At 39.6% G+C, this 12,649-nt stretch overlaps 1 long non-coding RNA gene across 1 annotated transcript; it reads left to right on the forward strand.

The window, feature by feature from the left end:
- Positions 1–8,672: 8,672 nt before the first annotated feature.
- LOC131656636 (uncharacterized) lies at positions 8,673–9,789 on the forward strand. The gene is made up of 4 exons (XR_009300211.1): positions 8,673–8,754; positions 8,957–8,993; positions 9,135–9,240; positions 9,753–9,789. It is a non-coding gene; the product is annotated as an uncharacterized LOC131656636 (long non-coding RNA).
- Positions 9,790–12,649: the final 2,860 nt, after the last annotated feature.

Consider the following 12,649-nt stretch of genomic DNA (forward strand, 5'->3'; position numbering starts at 1 on the left):
GTATTCTCCTGGACATCCTCGAACCATGTTGACGTCGTACTCAGTTCTGACTCGGATATGTTGAATCCATCCTAAGTCCATTTGTTCTTGTAATGCAGCTTGAACTACGACACATCCTTGAGTATTCCTTGGACAAATTTCACATGTGAAGTAGTTGTGAGGTGGTACATGGCCGTACCCAGCTTGTTTAGCGTGCATCTTGACAAGATTTTCCCCTATTTGACGAATGTCGTAGATTTGAATGACGTTGGGGTGTTGATCTATCAGATTTACTGAAGCTTCTTTATGATGCGGCAAAGGATTTGCTTGGACGTTTGGATTAGTATCTTTGAAGGATAGCATTCCGCTTTTCACTAATCGTTGGACGTCAATCTTGAAAGGGAAACAGTTCTCAATATTGTGACCTGGTGCCCCCTGATGATAGGGACAAGATTGGTCAGCCTTATACCATGGTGAGGAACTGTTTGTAGGATTTGGAGGACTCCTTGTCTGAATGAGTCCTTTTGCCAGTAATGTTGGAAATAATTCTGCATACGGCATTGGTACGGGGTCAATGGCAGGATACCTTGGAGCCCGATTGTTGTAATTTGGAGGTCGAACCTGCTGTTGAGGTTGCTGCGACCTTTGTTGAATTTGTTGTTGCGAGACCTGAGGTTGATAAGCTGGCGCTGAGTTAACAACCGGAGTTATTGTTGCAACTTGAGGTTGGAATTTCTTCTTGATTTTGTGCAAGACATTGCTGACATATTGTTCAAGCGTCCTTCCCGAACTGCTTCTTCTAAACGCACACCCATGTTTACCATCTCGGTAAAGTCACTTGGTGCACTTGCAACCATTCGTCCGTAGTAAAATGGACTCAAAGTTTTGAGATAGATTTTTGTCATTTCTTTCTCTTCAAGTGGTGGACAAATTTGAGCAGCAACTTCACGCCATCTCTGAGCGTATTCCTTGAAGCTTTCTTTATCCTTTTGAGTCATGGCCCGGAGTTGATCTCTGTCGGGAGCCATATCCAGATTGTACTTATACTGTTTGACGAAGGCCTCTCCGAGGTCTCGAAAAGTACGAATCTCTGAACTGTCCAAGTTCATGTACCATTTGAGTGCAGCACCAGTCAGGCTGTCTTGAAAATAATGAATGAGTAATTGTTGATTATTAGTCTGAGTTGACATTCTTCGAGCGTACATTACGAGATGACTTTGTGGGCATGAATTCCCTTTGTACTTCTCGAAATCTGGTACTTTGAATTTGTGAGGAATCTTAACATTTGGAACCAGACAGAGGTCTACAGCGTTCTTTCCAAATAGATCTTGTCCTCGGAGAGTCTTGAGTTCCTTCTGCATTTGCAGAAACTGTTCTTGGAACTCGTCCAATCTTTCATACACGCCAGCATCCTCACTTGGAGCGTGATGATATACTTGTCCGCCTTGCGGGGGAAAAGTATGCATAATGGGCTGTGGAGAAGCCATGACAGCAGATCTTGGTATCTCAGCATTCTGTTGTGCGAAACCCATTGCCGTTGCTCTTGGAACTTCAATTTCCAGAGGTTTGTAACCCTCCGGTGGACGCATATCCATGGTGACTTTTGGAGCTTCAGAAGCTGGAGGTATGTACCCTTCTGGAGTAAAGTTATACGGCATGCCCCAAGGTCGATCAGGCGGCATGGTATACTGAGGAATAGGAGTAGAAACAATCTCGGAAACCACAGTCCTTTGTGGTTCTTCTGGCGTTGGTCATTTCTGCGCAACTACCAGGGCTTCTACCATACTATTGAGTCTTTCAACAGTACCTTTGAGAGTATTAATCTCTTCTCTGAGTTCTTCATTCTCTTGCTCAAAGTCTTCCATTCTTTTCTTGCGACTTGAACGAGTGTTGTATGGATGAGACAGGTTGAAAGTCTTGGTTCACCTCCTTCTCCTCCTCTCTTTCTGGAGAAAGGAAAGTGACTATTAGATCCGCGACAATTCTCGTGTCAGTGCGTACGACTAAAGCAATGTATGATATGCAATTAAGTTATTATTTTTCAAGGAAACACCATAATTACGTTATGAAACATCAAACTTTTATTAATTAAGCGAAAACGCCGTTTTTACACACTTTGAAAATGGAAATACAGAGAAACTGAGAGAAAGGACTCTAAAACTTTGATGATGAGCCGACTTCACGTTCTAACATCTTCTTCTGTTTCTTGAGCTGAGCGTTCTCTGACGTGAGTTGATCGATGATCCAGGAAGCAGGAGGGATATGATGAGAAAGTGATGATTGTGTCACTTGTCGATCGAGTACTTCAAGTAACTCATCCTTCCTTCTTAGGATGTTTTGAATCTCAACATTTTCCATGTTGACAATTCGATACTTGTTCCTCCAAGCATTCCTTTCTTGGCATACCTTGTTTAATGCCGCTTGCAGTTTTTCAACATCGGTGGAGAAAAGGTAAATTGGTTCCCTTAGGGGAATAGGTTCTTGATGTTGATATGGCATCCTGAGCTTGAATGCTCTGACGCGTACCCATTGAAGGTAAGGATCCAGGGAGATGCAAAGATGTTTTCCTAACAATCTTCTCCCTTTTGTGTGAACAAGACGCCAGGCTTGGACAATTTCCTTCTTCAGCATGTTGCCATGATCGTCGATGTTCTTGAAGAACAGACCCTCCAATTGGATGTTACTTGGTATATTTTTCATGGGATAGCCGTATTGACGACGGGCTAAAGCTGGATTGTAACTGATCCCTCCCTTAGTTCCAATAAGGGGTACGTTGGGAAAACTTCTGCAACTGAAGATGATCTTGGTTTCGTCGTTGTCAGGACTACACCAATCAATGTCCGTATAAGTGAGAGATATGATTTTCTGTGACCAGTAAAGGCCATCCCTCATGTTCCAGAAAGTGCTAGACTTTGGCAGGTGTGAAACGAACCATTCGTATAACAGCGGTACGCAGCATGTGATTAATCCTCCTCGCTGCAGGTTTCTTGAATGCACAGAGTGATAAGCATCCGCAAGCAAGGTTGGAACTGGATTTCCAATTAAGAAGATCTTAATTGCGTTGATGTCGACGAAATCGTTAATGTTAGGGAACAAAAACAATCCGTAGATAAGCAAAGCCAAGACTTCCTCAAATGCGCTCATATCTTGGATGCTGACGAAGTACCGAGCTTGATCAAACAGGAATTTGGAGGGCAATCCTTGAATTCCTCCTCTACTCACCATATGAGTTCTGATGTCGACTACGTTCAAAGGAGTAGTTGCAGCAATGATAATGTCGTCAGGATTCTTTTCCAAACCGGAGTACGGATCTTGCGCGTACACGGGTATTCCAATCAGACGAGAGTACTCCTCCAACGTAGGCATGAGCTGATAATCTGGAAAGGTGAAGCAGTGATACGTTGGATCGTAAAACTGTACCAAGGTGGGAAGGATCCCAACCACCATGTTGGTATTGAGCAAAGGCAGAAGCTTTCCATACTTCTCCTTGAAAGCCTGGGGGTTGACCACCAGTTTTCCGAGCTTTCCCAGTTCCTCGACCTGGGGAATCTTGAAGGTGTATTTCCTAGCTCTTTTTCTTCCATAATCCATGGTATAGATCCTTAAGTCCTTTCTCCGTTTCTCTCTTTCTATGAAGTTCAAAACGTTCGTTATTTAGTTTCCTTGAAAAACGACTCGAAAAAGACTCTTTTTGTTTTTAGTTGTTTATTAATGAATGATGCATGAATGCATGAATGCACACACAAGAGTTTTAAACAAACATGGCGTTGAAGGGTATAGTGGTCATGAAGTCCAAACGCAATCCCCGCCCCAATGGTAAACTAAGGTTAAGGATTTTTGTACCTGTAGAACGGGTTCTAGGGGTCTCAGAGTTTTTTGCTCAACCTTAAAGATACGTTGATTGGTATCTATAAGAGAGTTTTCTCTGAGTGTAGTATACGCGTGACAATTACTTCCGTAATCACCGCTCTACGTCCTAAAAAAAAGGCTTTAAGTGGGGTTAATGTGTTTCTAGGTCCTCCTGGTACAAATCAGTCTCGGAATGCTGTGGCGCAGTTAATCACAACCAGCCAGGCAAATCCCAAGAGTAGACTTGGAAACCAAGATTAGAGGGTCTTCACCGGGAAGACATCCTCCATCCTATCTTATGTTGCACTCAAATCCGGGTATAGGATTTCTCACCACAAGGGGGAATCAAGCCCTTTCCCGATACAGAATAAACAAAATAAACAAATATATATGCAACAAACACATGATATGACACAGAGGTTAGGCAGGACCTCTCTTGTTTGAGGGGGAATTTGGCATCCCTAATTCCTCATTGGGGCTGGACCAGCAACAGGTCAACCATTGGTTTGGATGAAAAACCAAGGTTTTTAACAGTTCATGATCCCCAGCAGAGTCGCCATTTTTCTGTGGTGGTCGTTTTCTTTACCTCCCCGTTTCACTTGGGAGGACGGCATGATATACCCTTCACGCGAAATTTGGAAGGAGAATGCGCCCGTGGCGGGATGAATTTTGTTTCAGTTCTTCCTACGATATCACACGAACTTTCTTATTTGTCCTACGAGTAGGAAAGGGGAAAAAAGATCTCAACTAAACCCTAGGAGTTTGCTAAGTGTGGGGATTTCACCTAGACTAGAAATTCTGGAGTCCGGGGGGTCGGTTATACATAGGGAAGTGTTTAAACACCCTACATATCTGTAGTACTCTACAGGAACCTTCTCTGTGTCATTGTGATTGTGTTTATTGCTAAAGATTGGGAAAGTTTCTCCTTTGTATTAGGAGAAGGAATTGAATTGATTTGAAAAGACAGACAGATAGACAGACTGACTATTTTTGGTATTTTATTAGCTCGCTGAGATTCCTTGTGAACCTCATGCCTACATATCCCTAGTGGAAGTCAGAGCTTAATGTAGTTCGGGGAACTAACTAGGGAAATTAATGATTTTTTTTGGTGCCTTGCTTGAAGCTCAAGGTTGAAGCTTTGAATTAAATCTCTGTTTACAGTAAAAAGACATGAAATCATCTTTACAGAGAGGTATTTGTACTATTCTGCCACAAACATTTAAAGGAGTGACAGAATAACTGAATTCATTTCATTCAAGAGGGGGACCTTACTTGTGTATGTGCAAGTATACCAGTCAAATGCCTCTTAAATGAAAGAAAGATGCTCATCCAAATTAGGGAAAGTTACCACATGTCTGGGTTTTACTGCCAGCTCATGCCTTTCAAAATCCTAAATGGGAGACTTGATTAAAATTGAAATGAAATGTTTGTTTGTTTGAATGTGGTAGAGTAGTAAAAATATCTCTCTATAGAGATAAGCTATGTCTATCTACTGTATAAAAGATTTGACTTTAGCTGGCTTGTATGAGGCCCAAGCTTGAGGCTTTTTTTGATTGATTTATTAATATTATTGACTCTGGGAGATGACTCCACTGGGGATTAATTACAGGGTATTTTTGTGTTCTGTACAAAGCCCAGAATTGAGGCTGACTCTACTTAGGGAGACTCTATTTATGTGCCTTGTACAAAGCCCAAGGTTGTGGCTAACTGTTGAGGATAATTGAATGAATGACTCTATTTTATGTGCCTTGTACAAAGCCCAAGGTTGTGGCTGACTCTAGCTAAGGGAAAACATTATTTTCTGCCTTGTACAAAGCCCAAGGTTGTGGCAGACTCTTTTTTAAATGAACTGAGTATGGATGACTCTATGGGGAAAAGATCCTAGGTGTTAGGAATCTTTGACTCATGGAATATGGTTTATCTGCCTTGTACAAAGCCCAAGGTTGTGGCTACTGAGTGATGAAGAACTCACTGGGGAGACTCTATTATCTGCCTTGTACAATGCCCAAGGTTGAGGCTGACTCTTGACAGGGGAGTTTTATTGTTTGGGTGCCTTGTATGAAGCCCAAGGTTGAGGCTAACTGTTTTTGTTGGTTTTGACTCTACTGAGGAGATTTTATTAAAAGACAGTTTTTCTTTGGAAGCTAACCCTTTCCAGGGATTTTGACTCAGCTGGATGAATTATTTGGTAAAAGACTGATTTCATCATGTTTTTGGAGGCTGACCCTTTCCAGGGGTTTTGACTCTTTTGGGGAAATTATCTCCTAAGAGAAATGAATCTTTATTTTTTGACATTTTTATTAATTGACTTTGGAGGCTAACCCTTTCCAGGGGTTTTGTTGAAATGATGGATTGATTTTAATTAACTTTTGGAGGCTAACCCTTTCCAGGGGTTTATATTAAAAATGAAAGAATGTGTGGAAGCTAACCCTTTCCAGGGATTTTGTTGAAATGAATGGCAGAAAGATTATCTAATGGAGACTTCTTGTTTAAAGCCCAAGATGAAGGCTGACACATGCTGAGGAGAAAATAAACATAGATCCTAGACTCTGCTAAGGAAGATTGATGAAGATAAGGGTGACAGAGACTGTCCATGTCTCTCATTCCAAAAAATGTACTCAATGTAGAATTGAGACAAACTTAGCTTGTTTAAAGTCTGGTTTAAATTGGAAGAAACTCACCAGGGCAGGCTAAAAGGTGACTAAAGACCTGTTCCTATGTTTATAAGAAACCTGATGGGTCCTTGTATACAAGCTCAAGAGAAAGCTGGAAATGCTTTTAAGAAGCCTGTGGGTCCTTGTACAAAGCCCAAGAGGAGGCTAATCGAGGGTCCTTGTTATAGCACAAGAGAAAGCTATGTAGTTTTGAACTTATTTTGGCTCTAAGCAAATGGGTAAGAGGTTTCACCGGGAATAATTCCTCTTTGGGTGGATGTGTCCTATATTTTTGGATTCTAAGGTTTTTGCCAAGATGTTTCACCGGGAATAATTCATCTTGGGGGTTTGAACTACAGATCTCTAATTAGGAAAGAGCCTTCACCGGGAAGACATTCTCAATCCTAGGTCATATTCCTATAATATATATATATATATATATATATATAGTTTAACTGTCCTAAGGTTTATACTCAAACGTAGTTCTAAACTAATATATGCACAGTTTATATTTGACAGTAATTTAAATAAAGACTGTAAATTGAAAGCTTGTAAAGCCTAACCTGGATGGAGTGGAGGCCTTTGGAGAAGTATGTACAGAGCCTCAACAATAATTTTTGTTGTTTTGTTGATAACAGTTGAATATATATATGATAAACAGTTAATGGTTTTTGAAAACAGAAGAAGTGAAGATGGACAAATGTCACATAGGTATCTGAAGAGTTTCACCGGGAATAATGCCCTTCAAATACCAGAAGAATGTTTTGAAAACAGAAAGAAGATTTTGAAAATACAGTTTTGAAAACAAGCTAAGAAGAGAAGGTTTTTGGGACTTACACTCTATTAGAGGCCCAGTTAAAAATGATTTACTGTTTATGAGAAACAGTTGAAAATGATTTGAAATGATTACTGTTATGAAAACAGTTGATTGATGATTTGAAATGATTACTGTTATGAAAACAGTTTTTATGAGTTTTAGGCTTACCTCGAAGAATGAGAAATTGGATTTCTGAGTTTGAGGTGTTACCTTGATCCTCGAGTGATATGCTTGGAATAAATTAGGATCTCAACAGATATTAAGCATCCACACCAGCAGAAAAAAGAACGTCGGATAAGCTCACAACTTACAGCATTCCATGATCTTCCAGTAATTGTTCAAAGACTTCTACAGCAAATGGAAGACCAAACAAACAGACAAAGGAAAAAGACAACAGAGAAATAATCTCGGAGTCTCGGGTAAAGTGAGAAAATTCAAGTAATATATGCAACAGTAATCAAATAAAATTTAATTGATTAACTATACAACACAATATGAAAATATCAAATTCAAAAGAAATTAATCTATTAAAGATATTTTTTTGTAGTTTTATGAAAAGAAGAAAATAATTAGCAACATAATTATAAATATGCATCTAATATATTTTTTTTGGCATTTTTTAATAAGGATTAAAAAAAAGAAATTAAAATCCTATACTAAAATTAAAATACAAAATCATTTTATGAATTATAATTTATATAGAAAACTAATAGAAATAATTAAAAGGTTTTAATAATTGGGCCTGAGGGGTACTAAAACTCGGATGGAGGTGCAGTGGCCCAGACTGAAATAAAAAAACTTGGACCGGACCGGGTCGGGTCAGGGTGACCCGGATCCACCCATGCTTCTTACCACAAGCTGGGTTGGGTTTGAGAACCCTAAACCAACAGAGGCAGCGCCTCATTTCTGTTCCTCTCTCAATCTCACGCAAAGAAAAAAAAGAAAAATCAGTAAGAAACAAATTCTCTCTTCTCTCTCGACTTCGCTCAAAGTTATGAACAACAATGGCAACTCGTCTCACGGAGCAACAACAACGACGAAGCACTCTCTCTCGTTTCTCTCGGTGGCTCACAGTCTCTCTCGCGGTGCTCACTCTCACGATGATTTCTCTCACTCGGTTTCTCACCGAGCAACAGCAACACTCAGCCATGGAGGATTTTCTGGAAAGCTTCGGACAAATATGATGAATAACAAGGATGAACTCAACTCTACATCAAATCCTAATTTGATTTTACCAGAATTATGAACAGTGGCGGAAATCTGGGTAAGCTTAAATTTCGTTGTTTCGGATTTTTCCCGTGTTATGTGATATGTGATATAGCAGTGATAGCTTACAAATTATACTATGTTTCCTAATCTTAGTGATATAGCAACAAATAATTAACAGTGATATAAGAGTGGTAGTAGAAAGGACTTACCTGCGGCAAGGAGGTGTTTGCCGGATTATTCATCGAGGTAAGCTCCTGGTTCCTTGCACTTCTGAGTTATTGTTGCTTATATCTGAACCGTGAATTATTGTTGTGATGCTAAATTTTGCTTTGAGTTGCTCCTGAGTTGTTGTAAATTTTTCCTGTGAATTGTTGCTGTCGGGATGAGTGATTCTGAACCTCGGTTTCTTGTTGTTGCTGAAATTTTGAACCGTTATTTGGTGCTGCAGGTTGAAGTTGATGTGGGGCTGCAACTGAAAGTTGGAGGTATGGTTTCAACCCTCCTTTCTTTCTTCTGGAAATTTCGAGTGGTGTTGTTGAAGAACACCCTCAAATTGTTGTTGATTGTTGTAGAACAACTTTGAATTGTTGTTACTAACAACCTCTCTTTCTTTGAAATTGTTGTAGGCTTTTGATGAAGGTGATGCCACAACACCTCTTTGGACTTATGGGAGCGCCTTGAAGATGGAACTTCAAGTTGTTGGAAGCTTGAAGATGAAGATCTTCAAGAAAGGTATGAAGAACTACCTTCTCCTTCTTCCTTACTTTGTAACTAGAATACTCACTTCCAATAGAGATTCTCTTGGCTTGAGAATTTCTTCTTGCCAAGAGGTCTATTGAACAATATATGAGCAATAGAGAGAAGAGAGAAAGCAAGAATTTAAGTTGCTTTGGTGTAACAAATACTATGGAGAGCCCTTCTATTTATAGGCAAAGAAAAGGATATGTTAGGCATTATGTAACTTGGTAGTCAAGTTTGTGATTCTTGTAAGAAAGGAATATCCATTGTGACATAAGCAAAAAGATTCCACATGACATAAGCCAAAAGATTCCTTTATGACATAAGCCATGTGAGAAAATTTTCATGTCATTTTATGATATCTCTAAGTTGTAGAAATTTATGACATAAAAATCTCTCTTTGACTTTCTTTGACTTTCTTTGACTTTTGACTTGATTTGAACTTTTGCTAAATTCACCCCTTTTATGTCTCTTTTTTCTTTTATGTCATATGAGGACTTTTGAAGAAAACATGAAGAAGGAGACTTGGACATCAAGAATGGATACTTGAAGATTTCAAGAATGAATTCAAGAATGTTTTTTTTTGTACTTTCTTTTATTCTTGTAATTCCAAAAGAATTTGTATGAACTTGTATTCTTGGAACTTTGAATGTAATCTTGAATTTTGAATGAAGTCCACTTTGGAATTTAGAACTTTGTAAAGAATGATCTTCATTTGTGGATGTTTGAATTTCCTTTAAAATCTTTGAATGAAGTCGTATGAAACATGAATATTTCTTGAATGGAATTTGAATTCCTTTGAAATGTTGAAAACTTGGATGATCCCTTTTGAAAAGGAAATGGTGGAATATCCATGTAGTGAAAATTTGAATTTAAAGTCTTGAAACATATTCTTGCATCATGAATTCGGATAGCACACTTCTTCCAAGCAATCCATATGAACGAATTTCTTCACCATGATGAATCCATAGGCTAAAAGTCACGAAATAAATTCCAAACAATCCTCTTTAATCCACAAATTGGAAATGGCGCACTTCAAAATGAAAAACTCCATGAACATGAAATTATCTTGCAATGAACGAGTGAATGAATGAAATCTTGATCACGGCTTCCAAACCGATCAAGAAACATTTTTGAATTTGACGCCTAGGATGTGACATCTCAGGGGGGTCAAAAATTAGGGTATGACAGCAGGCTTTTCAAAGACGTATTTGATTGGATCCATATGGGAGATCAAACAAGTAGTCTGTCGAATCATGTACTCGCGGAGACGCTTTGCAGCCCAGGCCAAAGCACAACAGGTTTTCTCGAGCATGGAGTAGCGGGATTCACAGTCAGTGAATTTCTTGCTCAGGTAGTAGATGGCATACTCTTTTCTTCTCGTCTCGTCTTGCTGTCCAAGAACACATCCCATGGAATCTTCTAATACGGTTAAGTACATTATCAAAGGTCTTCCTTCCACTGGAGGAGACATAATGGGTGGTTCGAGCAGATATTCCTTAATGCTTTCGAACGCTTTCTGACAATCGTCTGTCCAGACGCAATCTTGATTTTTCCGTAGAAGTTTGAAAATTGGAGCACAAGTTGCAGTCATGAGATATATGAATCTCGAGATGTAATTCAGACGTCCAAGAAATCCTCTAACTTATTTCCCGGTTCTGGGTGAAAGCATTTCTTGAATTGCCTTGACTTTGTCTGGATCTACTTCAATTCCTCATTTGCTGACGATGAAACCAAGCAGTTTTCCTGAGTAGACACAAAGGTACACTTGTTGGGATTCAGGCGAAGCTGAACTTCCGTAAGCGTTAAATAACTTTGTCAGATTCTGTATGTGATCTTCCTCATTTTCAGATTTGGGAATCATGTCATCCACATAGACTTCCACCTCTTTATGCATCATGTCGTGGAAAAGTGTAGTCATGGCTCTTTGATAGGTTGTCCCTGCGTTCTTTAGTCTAAAAGGCATAACGCGGTAGCAGAACGTTCCCTAGGGGGTTATGAAAGTTGATTTCTCCATGTCTTCAGGTGCCATTTTGATTTGGTTGTATCCCGAAAATTCGTCTGTGAATGAGAAAACTTTGGATTTTGCTGTACTGTCTACCAACATGTCAATGTGTGGTAAAGGAAAATCATCCTTAGGGCTAGCTTTGTTCAAATCTCTGTAGTCGACGCACATGCGGACTTTTCCGTCTTTCTTAGGAACGGGAACAATGTTAGCTAACCACTGAGGGTATTCTAAAGTGACAAGGAAACCACCGTTGATTTGCTTTTGAACTTCCTCTTTGATTTTCATGGCCATTTCCGGATGAGTTCTTCTCAATTTTTGCTTGACCGAAGGGCATTCTGGCTTTAATGGCAATTGATGCTCCACTATACTGGTATCCAACCCTGGCATATGCTGATAAGACCAAGCGAAGACATCCGAGAATTCTTTGAGCAGCTGTATCAAACTCTCTCTAATCTCTGAACTAAGCGAAGCTCCAATCTTAACCTCTTTTGTGCTTCCATCAGAACCAAGGTTAATGATCTCCAAAGGCTCATTGTATGGTTGAATGGCCTCTTCCTTTTGTTGAAGTAGCCGTGAAATTTCCTTTGATATTTCTTTGTCTTCTTCTTCCTTTGCCTCGAATACAGGAAACCCAAAGCTTGGAGAAGTCATACGATCATACGTTTCAACGGGGTGTTTTATGATTAATCTGCATATGTGTGATGATTTTATTTAGACAACAAGGGAAGACTCGGTGTATGCAGTTAATGGAATACTTTGATGTTTTTTAGGGGTGTTTTTTAGGATTACCAATTTCCGAAAAAAGAAAAGGGAAAAACTAATGAAGGAACAAAATGACATTTTTATTTATCGACAATCACTTCTTGAAACAAAGACCCTATAAAACAAAACTCTATTGCTTTGGGCGAAGCAAAGAGGGACATTTTCCTAAGAAATAGTAAAATGCAAAGCCCTATGAAACATCTCTTCACCATGGGCGATGGTGAGAGGAAAAAATAACGGTGAAAGTTCCTACTTAGGAGTGCGAACAACAGTTGAAACTTCAACAGTCGTCCAATAGTGGCGAACCCCATTGTGCACTAGGTAATCTGGGACCTTAGGCTTAAGCTGGCCTGTGGTAGGTCTTGATTTACCAACCACTGTCTTTGCAACACTCAGACGATCTTCTTCTACTTCAGCAGACTGAGCGGTGTGAGCATACCCATTTCCAAGTGGAGTATGTCGGACTTTCTTTTGAGGAAACTTCCAATCTTCTGAATGGAGAGACTCGTTGTCGGAGACACTTTCGAGATTATCCTCTTATGTATTTTGGTCTTGCTCTTCTCCCAAGATGGCATTGACTAGGTATGTAAACTCTAAATCCGTAGCCTCTGTGGGTGACTTAGGGATATAATC

The sequence above is a fragment of the Vicia villosa genome, linkage group LG3 (assembly GCF_029867415.1).
Source record: "Vicia villosa cultivar HV-30 ecotype Madison, WI linkage group LG3, Vvil1.0, whole genome shotgun sequence".
NCBI classification, from domain to species: domain Eukaryota; kingdom Viridiplantae; phylum Streptophyta; class Magnoliopsida; order Fabales; family Fabaceae; genus Vicia; species Vicia villosa.